We start from the raw sequence: 13,184 nt of genomic DNA, 5'->3' as shown, positions 1-13,184 counted from the left end.
TATTCTTCATGAATTTGCGCACATTTTGATATATGAAACTCTATAAAAGGCTAATATGAAAAGGAGCAAATATTAGGATAATGCCATGTACGTATTTCGGAGACTTGCGGCCGCGAATCGGCGCGCGGAGTGAAGGTAAATATATTTTTCAAAAATTCACCATAAATCACAATATTGTTTTAGAGACTTCAAATTTGTTTCAAAATGAAGAAACATGACGGAATATTACTAGGCCGTAAGAGTTTAGCTTACAATTGCGTTTTTCAACTATTTCGGTAGAGTCAAATTGACCGAACGTGGTTTTTTTTCTATTTATCGTGATTTATATGCAAATATTTCGAAAAAAGAGAAAAGCTACAACCTTCAATCATTTTTAGTTGTATTCTACATGAAATTGCGCACATTTTCATATATAAAACTTTATGAAACAGCTAATTTTAAATGGTGCAAACATTTCGACAATCGCACAAAAAAATTCTGATTTTTTCGGAAGAGTTACCGCGCGAACGTAATTTTTTTTTTTTTTCATAAATTCACCATAAATCAAAATATTGTGCTAGAGACTTCCAAGTCGTGCAAAATGAAGGTAAATGATTGAATATTACTAGAATATAAGAGTTTTAGCTTACATTGCGTTTTTCGACCATTTCGGTAGAGTCAAAGCTGACCGAAAGTTGAAATTTTTGCACTTAACGTTATTATATGAAAATATTTCAAACTGATAAAAGCTACAACCATGGGTTGTCTTTTGTTGTATTGTGCATGAAATTGCGCACATTTCCATATATAAAACTTTATGTAACGGCAAATTTAAAAGGGTGCAAACATTAGGACAATCGCACAAAAAATTTATCGGAAGAGTTATCGCACGAACGTAAGGAAAAAGTTTTTTCATAAATTCACCATATCGAAATATTGTGCTAGAGACGTCCAATTTGTTGCAAAATGAAGGCAAATGATTGAATATTACTATAATATAAGAATTTTAGCTTACAATTGCGTTCTCGACCATTTCTGGAGAGTCAAAGTTGACCGAAGGTTGAAATTTTTTGCACTTATCGTTATTTATATGAAAATATTTCAAAATTGATAAAAGCTACAATCATGAGTATTTTTAGTTGTATTGTGCATGAAATTGCGCACATTTTCATATATAATACTTCATGTAAAGGATAATTTAAAATGGTGCAATAATTATGTCAAAGTGACGAAATAATTTCCGAGATGTGTCACTGATACTTTTTAGTGCGATAAGAAAGAAATTCGCGCTTGCGCGCCTGCGTAGCGATTGTAAACAAAACAACGCCTTGATCCGTGAACTCCCAGCATCCCCCAAGGCGCGTGATACAAAAGTTTTCGGCTGGTAGGCCTATAAGTATTTTTCCGCGAATTTTTAAAAAAACTTTTTTGAGCCGACGTATGATACGTCCAATCGGCATACGGGAGACATTTTGACTCGACGTTTAATACGTCCAATCGGCGTAAGAGGGTTAATCATAACCCTAGGCGTAATACATTGGATAATGCTGAGAAATATATCCCAAAGACAAAGGGCAAACCAAGCAGGCCTGCAGTTCCCTGGTGAGACCAAACCTGTGACAGGACTTTGGTGAGCATTTTGCTAACATATCAAGTTCCAAAATCTAAACACCACAGTTCAATAAAATTCGAAAAGCTAAGGTGTCAATTACATTTAACTCTCAAAACAATGAAGCATATAACGCCAAGTTCTCCCTAAAGGAACTACGAGAAGCTTTCTCATCTTGTGAGTCAACAGCCCCTGGTGCAAATAACATAACATACAAAGTGATTAAACATCTTCCAGAACATGCCAAAATATATCTCATGAAAATACTCAATAAGGTCTGGGAAACGGGCATCATTCCCCCATCTGGGAAGATAGCTATAGTAGTTCCAATCATAAAGCCAAACAAAGATCCATATCAGCCCACTAGTTACAGGCCAATTTCACTGATGAGCTGTGTCTGTAAATTGTTTGAAAAACTGGTGAACTCTCAGCTTTAGGAAGAATCGTTCTGCCTTGGACCCTTTACTGAGATTATCAAATCAGATTCAGCAGGGATTTTCCACTCAATGCCAAACAGTAAGGGTATTTTTTGATCTGGAAAAGGCCTATGATACAACATGGCGATTTGGCATTATTAAATGGCTTAATGAAATGGGAATCAGAGGCAATGTGTTAAACTTTATCAATTCCTTTTTAAGTGACAGATATATTAGAGTAAGAGTTGGGAATATGTTTTCTTCTTGTTATGAGATGGAATAAGGTGTCCCAAAAGGCAGTGTATTGAGTGTTACCAGCTTTGCCATTGCTATTGATAATATTGTGAAATTGGTTTTCACTCCAGTTAGGGTATGCCTGTTTGTGGATGACTTCGCCATCTACGTCACCACATACGACGCTGTATCAGCTTGTAACTACCTGCGAAAGACAATAAATGTCATCAGTAAATGGGCTGATGAACATGGTTTCGATTTTCTTCATCTAAAACTGTGGCCATTCGGTTCCAGATGTACCCGCAATGAAACTATTCCTAATTTGAAACTGAAGGACTGTCTTACTCCTTACAAAAAAGAAGTAAAGTTTTTGGGCATGATATTTGACAGCAAGTTAACTTGGCGTAGTCACACTGACTCTCTAAAAACAAAGGTTAAAAAATCCCTTAATATTTTAAAGGTGGTATCAGGATTCGACTGGGGAGCTGATTCGACTGTGGAGCTGATAAGAAAAGTTTACTGAAGCTGTATGATTCCTTATGTAAATCAAAATTGGACTATGGCTGTCAGGTATATTGATCTGCCAGCAAGTTCAGGTTAAAAGAATTGGACATAGTTCATAATATGGGATTAAGGATATGTACAGGTGCTTTCAGGACATCTCCTGTTGAGAGTATCTACATTGACTCTCATGAACTTCCTTTAGATCTGCAAAGAGATGAGCTTGGGTTACGGTGCGCCCTGCGACTTAAAAGCTCACAACATCTCGGTTATTGACACCGAAATAAATTTAGATAGAAAGTAGAATTAAATCTAAAATTAATTTAATATAAAAAACCTAAAAATATATTTATACAAATATATTTGTTCAAATATATAAATTCTTACATAGATATTCTATTATATAATCTAAATTTTGTTGAGGAGGCCAGCCTCCCTCATAAAGATATATAGCTGCTCTATATTACAATCCTTTCCAAGAATTGTAGATAGGATACAATTACCTCCTCTATCACATTCCCAAGACAGGAACCTATGTCTCAAATTCCCAAGTCTGGGACATTCAACCAGCAAATGTCTCACAGTCAGGGGTACAGTACAATCATCGCAAAATGGAGGATTTTCATGGGACATCAAGAACCCATAGGTGAGTCTTGTATGTCCAATCCTCAATCTGCACAACATCATTTCTTGTCTCCTTGGCATATACGGATATGACCAAGGAGACACTGATGACGTGATACTACGCATTTTTTGATTATTTAAATATCCTCCCACTGGGACATCCAACATTTTTTAATTCTCTGACCTACTAGAGGATATAAATCCCGATATGGTGCTAGGCATTTTGTAGGTTATGGAGAGCTGACCGCAGACTTTGCAAGTTGGTCAGCTTTCTCATTCCCAACCACGCCAACATGGGAAGGCACCCAACACAACTTTATTTCTTTCCCTCTTCTTTTCAGTAAAAGCAGCCATTCCAATATATCTAAAATCAGAGGGTTTAAATAATTAAAAGATTCCAGCGACTGAAGAACACTTCTTGAGTCACAATATATAATAAAATTATTTTCATTCCGAATTAAAACTTCCTTTAAAGCCTTTAAAATTCCATATAATTCTGCTGTAAAAATCGATGCAACAGATGATAACCTGGCACTTCTGTCTACATCAGGGAAGGCTACACCAAAGCCGACGCCAGCATCTGACTTTGAGCCATTCGTGAAAACTGCAGTGGAGTTATCATGTTGCAAGGAGTGTTCTAAAAATATTGACCGCATGGCCTCACCGAACAATTCTGTCTTGGTAAAATTAAAATATCTACAGAATTTTACCTCTGGAAAGTTCCAGGGAGGACTAACTGAATATTTTACTGGTAAAATCTCGATTCTTGGCATATTTAATTCACGGACAATAAAATTTACTCTAAAAGCAAATGGATGAGGTTGCTTGGGGTGACTTTCATAAAACTGCCAATGCCTTTCATTTCTCACACCAATGCTGGTTAAAGACTTAGGTAGCCTCTGGAATCTATACCAGCTCCGAACCAGCAGACGCTTGTAATGAAGATCCAGTGGCACCTCATCAGCATCTACAAGCATGCTCTCTGTGGGAGATGATTTAAATGCTCCTGTACACAACCGTATTCCTCCATGATGAATTGAGTTGAGCATTTTAAGTCTATTTGGCTTCGCAGAAGTGTACACCTCACACCCATAACTTAATTTTGAAAAGACCAAGGCTTTATATAATCTCAACATCTGAGTTCGGTCTGCACCCCACGAAGTGTGAGACAGGACTTTCAGCAAATTCATTGCTTTCAAGCATTTTGCCTTAATATATTTCAGAGTGGAATCCAGGTCAGCTTCCTATCAAAAATCAAGCCAAGAAACACTGTTTCACCAACACATTGAATTCTCTGCCTATGAATGAATAGATCTGGATCAGGGTGGATTCCCCTTATACGACAAAAGTGCATAGTTACCGTTTTACTGGCAGAAAATCTAAAACCATTAAACCTCAGCCCACTTTACTATATTATCAATGCAGAGCTGAAGGCGGCGTTCAGCCACTGTCATCCTTGATGCTGCAAAGGAAATTGACAGGTCATCAACAAAAAGGGTATATGTTATATCTGGGGGAATTATTTTAGAAACCCCATTGATTACCAAGGCGAACAAGGTTACACTTAAAAACACTTCCTTGTGGCACTCCTTCTTCTTGATTGAATACATCTGACATTGTTGCTCCAACCTGGACCTGAAATATCCAATTTTTTAAAAAAGCCTTAATAAAGAGGGGCAAATTGCCTCTCAGGTTACATTCATAAAGGACCCTCAAAATGCCATATCTCATAGTTGTATCATAAGCCTTCTCTAGATGAAAGATGTGATGAGATGCTGCTTGTCAGCAAAAGCTTCACATATTGAAGATTCCATTTGTACCAATACATCAGTTGTGGAGTGCATACTTCGAAAACCACACTGAGCAGGCGACAGATATTTACCTCTTTCCAAGTACCACATCAATCGTGTGTTCACCATTTTTTCCATGATCTTACACAAACAAGATGTCAATGCAATAGGGCGATAATCTTCTGTCTTGAATGGATCTTTTCCAGGTTTCACGAATGGCAGTAATTTTAACTTCTCCCAAAGCTTGGGGAAGATATGTTCTCGGTAAATTCTGTTAATAAGGCTTAACATGAAAAGTCTGGTATTTTCTGGAGTATGCTTAATCATTGAATATGTTATATCATCCAGTCCAGGAGCTGATTCATTATATTTATTCAAGGATGAATTCAAATTCTCTCATAGTAAAAGGAGCATTGTATTGCTCATGTCTTAAGGTATTAAAATCAATTTCGATCAGTTCCATTATCCATCTTTGAGCTGAATACGGTCTATCATCATTTTTCTTTGCAACATTAGCAAAATGATTAGCAAACTCATTTGCCACTAACTGGGGGTCTGCTACCTCACAACCATTGATCTTGATAACTGGAGGTTGACAAGGAGTGAACTTGCCTGCTATTTTTCCAGCTCTCTTCCAAACTAGAGCCAGAGGAGTTTTCGAATTTAGTGAAGATATGAAGATCGTCCAAGATTCTTTTCGTGCTTTTTTTATTTCCATGCGAAAATGAGCTCTTGCTTTTTGAAATTCAACACGTTAATACTCACATTTTCATCTGCGGTATCTGGTGAAAGCAGATATCATAGTTCTGTGAGTTTCCTGGGATTTACGAGTCCACCAAGGAACTGGTCGGCGGATAAATATGCCCGAAGTCCTAGGTATAGATTGAAGACCAGCTGAGAACATTATTGTATTCAAAATGTCAAGAGCAACATCTACACAGGGATAGTCATCAGCAGAGTCATCTATTGAGATGTGCTCCTGGAATGCTGCCCAATCAGCTTTACCAATGTTCCATTTAGTTAGCCTTGAAGATGGAGGGCTTGATGCTACACTCGCCACTATTGGGAAATGGTTGCTGGTAAATCTATCATTTATAGCTCTCCAATTAAAGTCAATAAGACAGTCATCACTACATATAGATAAATCAATTGCTGATAACGTGCCTGTTTGAACATGAAAATGTGTAGACTCCCCAGAGTTGAGAATCCCCACATTTTCATCTTCTATGATGGAACCTAACCATCTTCCTCTTTGATTAGTGACGATGTCACCCCAAAGAGGGTTTCTGGTATTAATATCTCCCAAAATAACAAAAGGACGTGGTAACTGTTGAATAAGAGATTTAAATTTATTTATTGGGAAGACTTCGTTAGGTGGTAGATAGAGAGAGCATACTGTATATTTCCTTTGCAAATGGATCTGCACACCTATCACTTGCAATGCTGATTGGATACTAATAGGATTTTGTGGAGTGGTATTTCGAACATATAAAACGACACCACCATGGCTTCCAATATTTAAATTATGGGTAGAGTGATAGGATGTATACTCTCGTGGGCTGGGGCACGTATTATTACCAATCATGGTCTCCTGCAGAGCTATACAAACAGGAGACACTTCTGATATGAGCAGCCTTAATTCTTCCCATTTAGCTCTTAATCCCTGACAGTTCCACTGGAGAAATTTAATGAATTTTACTTTCCTTTAGAAGTTGTTAAGTTAGAGCCTCTTTTAAGAGCTTTCAGCTTACAACCTTGCCCTTTTTTCCTGGAAGGAGACCGATTGTCTAAGGCTGCCTTCCTTTATCAGTCTCAGGAACAGCAGACAAAGCTTGTGTCGCTTGAGGATGGGTGTGATGATCCGATATTGGTGCATCCTCCAAAGCATTTAAAGGTGGAGTGTGACTCTAGAAAGTTTGGTGAAAGATTTTCCAAACCTTTTCAAATAAGACAGTTGGAATGTTTAAACGACATGGTAATTCATCGCCAAAAAGTTGAAGAAGTAAAACCATCCTTTAGTCCCCCATGGCTTATTCCCAAGATTTCCTTATGCTCTAAGAAAATAAACAAAAAGTAACAGTCTGAGGAAGAGATAAGAGTTAATTTTTTGGAACATGACAGTAAACATGATGGGCAAGTGAAGATTTACTCTGATGGATCAAAGTCTGATAGTGGAATTGGGTGTGCAGTTGTGCATGGGAATGAAATATACGAAGCAAAAATGCCCGGAGTCAGCTTCCATATACACTGCAGAGTTGTTAACTATAGTTAAAGCTTTAGAAATTATTCATAACTCGAATAAGAACAATTGTCATATATAGTGACTCAAGAAGTGTATTAGATTCATTAAAGCAGTTGTATACAATTTATCCTCTCGATCCCAGCTCATGTCGGAATTTGCGGGAATGAGGAGGCAGATAGATATGCAAAGGACGCGGCTGTGAGTAATTTGTATCAGGTAACCTAAGTGCCACATGTTGATATGAAGAGACCCATCAAGTCGTAAATCTTGAGGAAGCGGCAAGAGAGAAGGTCCTCCCCTCTCATAGCCAACAATAGAAAATATAAGAAGATAAGGAAAAGCATAGAAAAATGGCCCTCCTCTTTTCAAAAAGAGAGAACAGAAATTGTTTTGGGGGGACTTCGTATTGGTCACATTCGGATAACCCATCAGGTTATTTTAGAAGGTGGCAGTGCACCAGTGTGTGTTAGGTGTGATGCTACCTCATTAGTGGAGCACATCCTGGTGCATTGTGTAAACTACAGAGACCAGAGGCCGAGATTCCACCTTGATAGAAAATCTCTTGCCAATATTCTAGATGACATAGCAGATATTCCTGCACTAACGAGATTTTTAAAATCTATTAAGATTTTTTATGAAATTTAAGTAGCATGGTAAGTTTTAACTTATTGATTTTATTTTATATTTATTTCTTTTGTTCATAGTCATCAATTTAAGTACCTAATTATTATTTAAAAACTTTATTGTTTTTAATTAAGGTGCAAGTGGTGTTGAATGAATGTATGCATGTCAGATAATTTTTAAATTGTAATTTCAAATGTGGGATTTTATAATTATGATGTAAATGGTTTTGAATGAGAGTGAATGGTTTTGTTTTAGTTGCTATGTAAAATAAGGTGGCCTTAGACTTGGTTGTTGTGTCATTCGATATTTTTAATTGCAGTTTTAATTGATTATTTGTGTAAGAGATTTTAATTGATTCACGTATTCATTCATTTAATCCGTTTCATAAAACACTGAAGCGTTGAATGACCATTACAGTTCCCAGCACTTGGGCTCTGCCCAAAATTCTATGATCAATCAATCAAACCTACGACCAGGTAATGTGTTCTGTATAGATGTTCTTAATCAGCTACGTGAATTTCGTAATTCCTTTGCTAAACTTTCGACTCTTTTTCAAAGATCCAGTCTTCATATTAGCTTCACTTTTGCCAGTGCAGTGCAACGTTTAGTAAGTGCTTTTATTGTGTGGAAGACGTATTTTAAGGCAATCCTTGGTACCTTCTGCGCACTGCCTTGACCTTGTTAGACATTTCTGTGCCTTGTCTGGCCTTAATTTGTAATCCTCTCCGTTACAGAGAGACCTTTAGCTGTGGAATTCTCTTGCCTTGATTGCTGCTGCCTTCCCCATGTCCTGGTACCTTGCTTATTACCCAGGATCTGCTACGCCTTAGTATTTAGCTTTTATCTTCTGGTCGTGTTATTGTAAATACATGTAATTTTAAAGTTATTCTAACTTATTTATCTATAACTCCTTAAGTAAAAGCATTAAGCTCCTGTAACAAATCGCCTTTCCTTCTTTTTTACGATTTCTTGCTCTTATAGCAGTCAGATCCCAGAATTTCATATTGTAAGAAAGTAATAGTGTTGTCTAAACCCAGAAATTAGCATCATCCCCGAGCAGAATGTATATATATATATATACAGTGGTACCTCAAGATACGAAATTAATCCGTTCCGAGGCGCCTTTCGTATCATGAGGTTTTCGTATCTTGGACCACATTTTACATGTAAATTGGCTAATCCATTCCAAGCCCTCCAAAAACACCCCAGTAAATTTCATAATAAAGCTAAATTGACCTATAAACAATGAAATACTACAACAATTTGGACCATTCAATACCTAAATTAATAACGTACTGCTAATTACCTGTAAATAAAGTGTATTAGTGTACATGGTATACAAGAAATACTGTACGTATGTAGTAAAATGTGGAAGCTTACCTTTCGAGTGAGGCTATCTCCGAAAGTGGCGACAGAGGAGGAGGACAAACGGCAGATACGTACGTACGTACACTTAACTTTACAAAACACAAAAAAATGTAAGGAAAACTAAACTAAAATTTACAAAACACATTAACAAAACTGTAACACTTCTTTTTTATACTTTACGTAGGGTTTTTTTTTTTTTTTTTTTTTACAAAATTTCAACTTCATCACCACTTTCAACTTTCTGTTTTTTAGTATCACTTGGTTCTTCCTTTTTACTTACTCCTGCTAATACTAAAGGCCTCTTTAAAAAATAACTATCCAAGGAAGATTGCTTCAGCCTACTTTTCACAATGTTCCTGAAACGACTCAGGCAAACGTCATCGAACTGCACAAGCATACGACCTGTGTGAGCCTTTTTGGGGTGTCTTTTTTCTACAAACAATTGCACTTTATGAAAAGCAGCTAGAACATCCTTAATTTCTGCCATTGTCATAGGGTTGTCCTCCTCCTCCTCGCCGCTGCTAGAGAACTCCTCTTGAACGACGTTATGTTGCATGGCCTCCAACTCCTTTAGGTCATCCTTCGTAAGCTCCTCTTGGTGCTCCTCGAGAAGGTCATTGATGTCGTCCTCGTCGACGACCAGCCCCATGGACTTGCCGAGTGCAACGATCTCATCAAGATCTGGTTCCAAAACAGTTTCAGGATCGTCAACTGTTTCTGAATCTGCAGCACCAGCTTCGCCCACGTCGAATCCCTCGAAGTCTCGGGCGGATACGGCATCAGGCCAGAGTTTCCTCCACGAGGAATTCAAGGTTCACCTCGAAACCTCCTGCTAAGCTTGGTCGATGAGTCGGATGCATATGACAATGTCGAAATGCTCCTTCCAAAATTCACGCAAGGTGAGGTTTGTGGTATCGGTGATGTCGAAACATCTCTTGAAAAGATGTTTCGTATACACTTCTTAAAGTTCGATATCACTTGCTGGTCCATGGTGTTAGGCGGAAGATAAAAAATCTTGATGAAGTAATACTCCACTAGGATATCTTCCTTGAGGCCAGGAGGGTGGGGAGGGGCATTGTCCAACACCACCAGACATTTCAGAGGGAGGCGTTTCTCTTACAAGAATTTCTTCACTGTCGGGCCGAAACACAGATTTACCCACTCCGTGAACAAAGCCTCGTTACCCAGGCTTTCGCATTAGCCCTCCACATCACTGGAAGCTTCTCCTTAAGCACTTTGTGGGCCTTGAAGGCTCGAGGAGTCTCAGAATGATACACCAGTAGGGGCTTCACCTTGCAATCCCCACTGGCGTTTGAACAAAGTGCGAGCGTAAGCCTGTCTTTCATAGGCTTATGCCCGGGTAGCTTCTTCTCTTCCTCCGTGATGTGACGAGGCATTTTTTTCCAAAAAAGGCCAGTCTCATCACAGTTGAAGACTTGCTGAGAACTGTAGCCTTCCTTGGTCATCATCTCGTCGAAAGTCTTTTTAAAGGCTTCAGCCACTTTCATGTCTGAGCTGGCAGCCTCCCAATGCCGCACCACCGAATGGATACAAGTCCGTTTACGGAATTTCTCGAACCACCCATGCGAAGCCTTGAACTCTGGGGTTGGCGTTGATGTCCCTTCTCCTCCGTCATCTTCCGCCTGGGCAATCAAATCGCCAAAAATAGCGCTGGCCTTGTGGGAGATTGCCGTCTCCGTTATTGTATCGCCAGCGATTTCTATGTCTTTTATCCAAACAAGAAGCAGCTGTTCCATCTCGTCGTGCACGTGGGTCCTCTTGCTGGACAAAATAGTGATGCCCTTGGAAGGTGTAGCTGCTTTGATGACATCCTTCTGCTTAAGGATGGTGCCTATTGTCGACGGATTTCGGCCGTATTCCTTGGCGACCACACTCAATCGCATACCAGCTTCATACTTCTTGATAATCTCCACCTTTGTCTCCAAAGAGAGCATTCGCTTCTTTCCATGAATTTCAACTTTCTTGGGACCCATGACTACGTTATACTGTACGTAATTTACGTATAAGTAGAGTAAAGTTTTCACACAACACGATAAAGTATACTGCAACGAAATCACTAAGGAATTTAAATTAATAAACGAAATTGTTAGACCGAACAAATACTGTGTGCGTACGATAACGATGCTGGTACCGAGTGGCCGAAAAAGCACGCCGCTACATAGATGCATCATGGGAGGGATGCTGACCAATAGGAGAGAAGGATCTCATGGCGGTGACTAACATCAGGAACCAATGGGAGAGCAGGAGGATGGTGGCGAGTCTACTCAGTTGGCGGCGAGCGAGTTTCAAAATTGTTATCGGTGGTTCGGGCGAATCTCGGACTTTACAGAAACCTTTCGTATCTTGAAAACTTTTAGTATGTAGAGCTGTTAAATTTTTCGTGTTAGCTTTCATATCTCGAATTTCTTGTAAGTTGAGCCTTTCGTATCTCGAGGTACTACTGTGTATATATATATATATATATATATATATATATATATATATATATATATATATATATATATGAATTGTATGGAACTCTTGGGTTTTAACTTGGGAACAAATTTCCAGGGTTCAAGAGCCCCCTCACCACGTCAAGGTGGTCCCAATATGAGGGGACCGACTAGTATAGGAGCAGCATTGATGGTTCTGTTGTACGGAAGTATATACAGCAGTTCTCTACATAGAATGTTTCTTTGATGTCTGGGAATGGTTTTACATAGTGTACACGATTCTGGTATGGGGAGATTTTTCAAAGATGGCCGCCAGACCGAACTCGACTTTGTCAGAAAATTTATCTGTGCCTCGCAAACGAGTGCTTCTAGATAAAAATGACTCTATTATGGAGTTGAGTTGAGTTGAATATGGAATTTATGGACCTATGAGACCATTCTGCGCTGAAACGGAAACTGACATTACGGGTTGACAGGTGTAACAGGATGAAAACCTCGCAGTTGTTCTATGAAGCAATTGTTTGCAGAGGGTGGAGAATAAGATGGAAGAGAATATGAAAGGAAGTACAGTAAAAGGAACGAAAGTGGTTGCAGTTAGGGGCTGAAGGCAAGCAGCAAATAACCTTAAGTAATGCCTAAGTGCACTGACAATGCTAGCCCCCCTACGGGGACTCTGTTATAGAATTAAATAGATCCATTTATTCATAATTATTTTTGTAAATGAGGTATAGTTTATGCCAAAAAGTCTTTCCTTTGTTTTGTATTGCTTGATATAGTCATATCAATAGGATCTGTTTTCATACGCCTGAGCCTTTCTTCAGCTTTAATACTGTTCCCATAACACATGTCACATACTATGTCAATTCTCAGCATTCCTTGAAGATGACACAATTCTGTTCACAACAATTTCGGAAAATTCACCAAAGGTTTTCACAAATTCTGTAGCAGCTGCAGCAAGCGTACGGATGGAGAATAAAATCAAAGACTAAGCAAATGGTGGATGGAGGACCCTGGATGGGTTGATCTTTCGTATCTGTCAAAATATTTTTCTAGCTCATGGACCAATTCAGATTTGTTTTGCAGTATTGTGCCATCTTTTGTTCAAAAGAGAGATGTATTTGTTAGCTCATACGTATTAGAGTATATCAACAGAATAATTACGATCTCTACCTATTTCAATGCATAAGATGCTTCTTTTGTACATCACTACTTTCTACACTGGTTTTAGATTTAAAATCCTTTTTTCTAGTTAACAGATGAAGGAGTTGTTTTGACTTCTGTATAAAAACTTGTTCATGGAAATCATTGTACTGTTTTCGTCCCTCTGTGATGCATTCCAGTTTA

This window comes from Macrobrachium nipponense, chromosome 6 (genome assembly GCF_015104395.2).
Source record: "Macrobrachium nipponense isolate FS-2020 chromosome 6, ASM1510439v2, whole genome shotgun sequence".
Classification (NCBI taxonomy): domain Eukaryota; kingdom Metazoa; phylum Arthropoda; class Malacostraca; order Decapoda; family Palaemonidae; genus Macrobrachium; species Macrobrachium nipponense.
Note: the sequence above shows the minus strand (reverse complement) of the source record.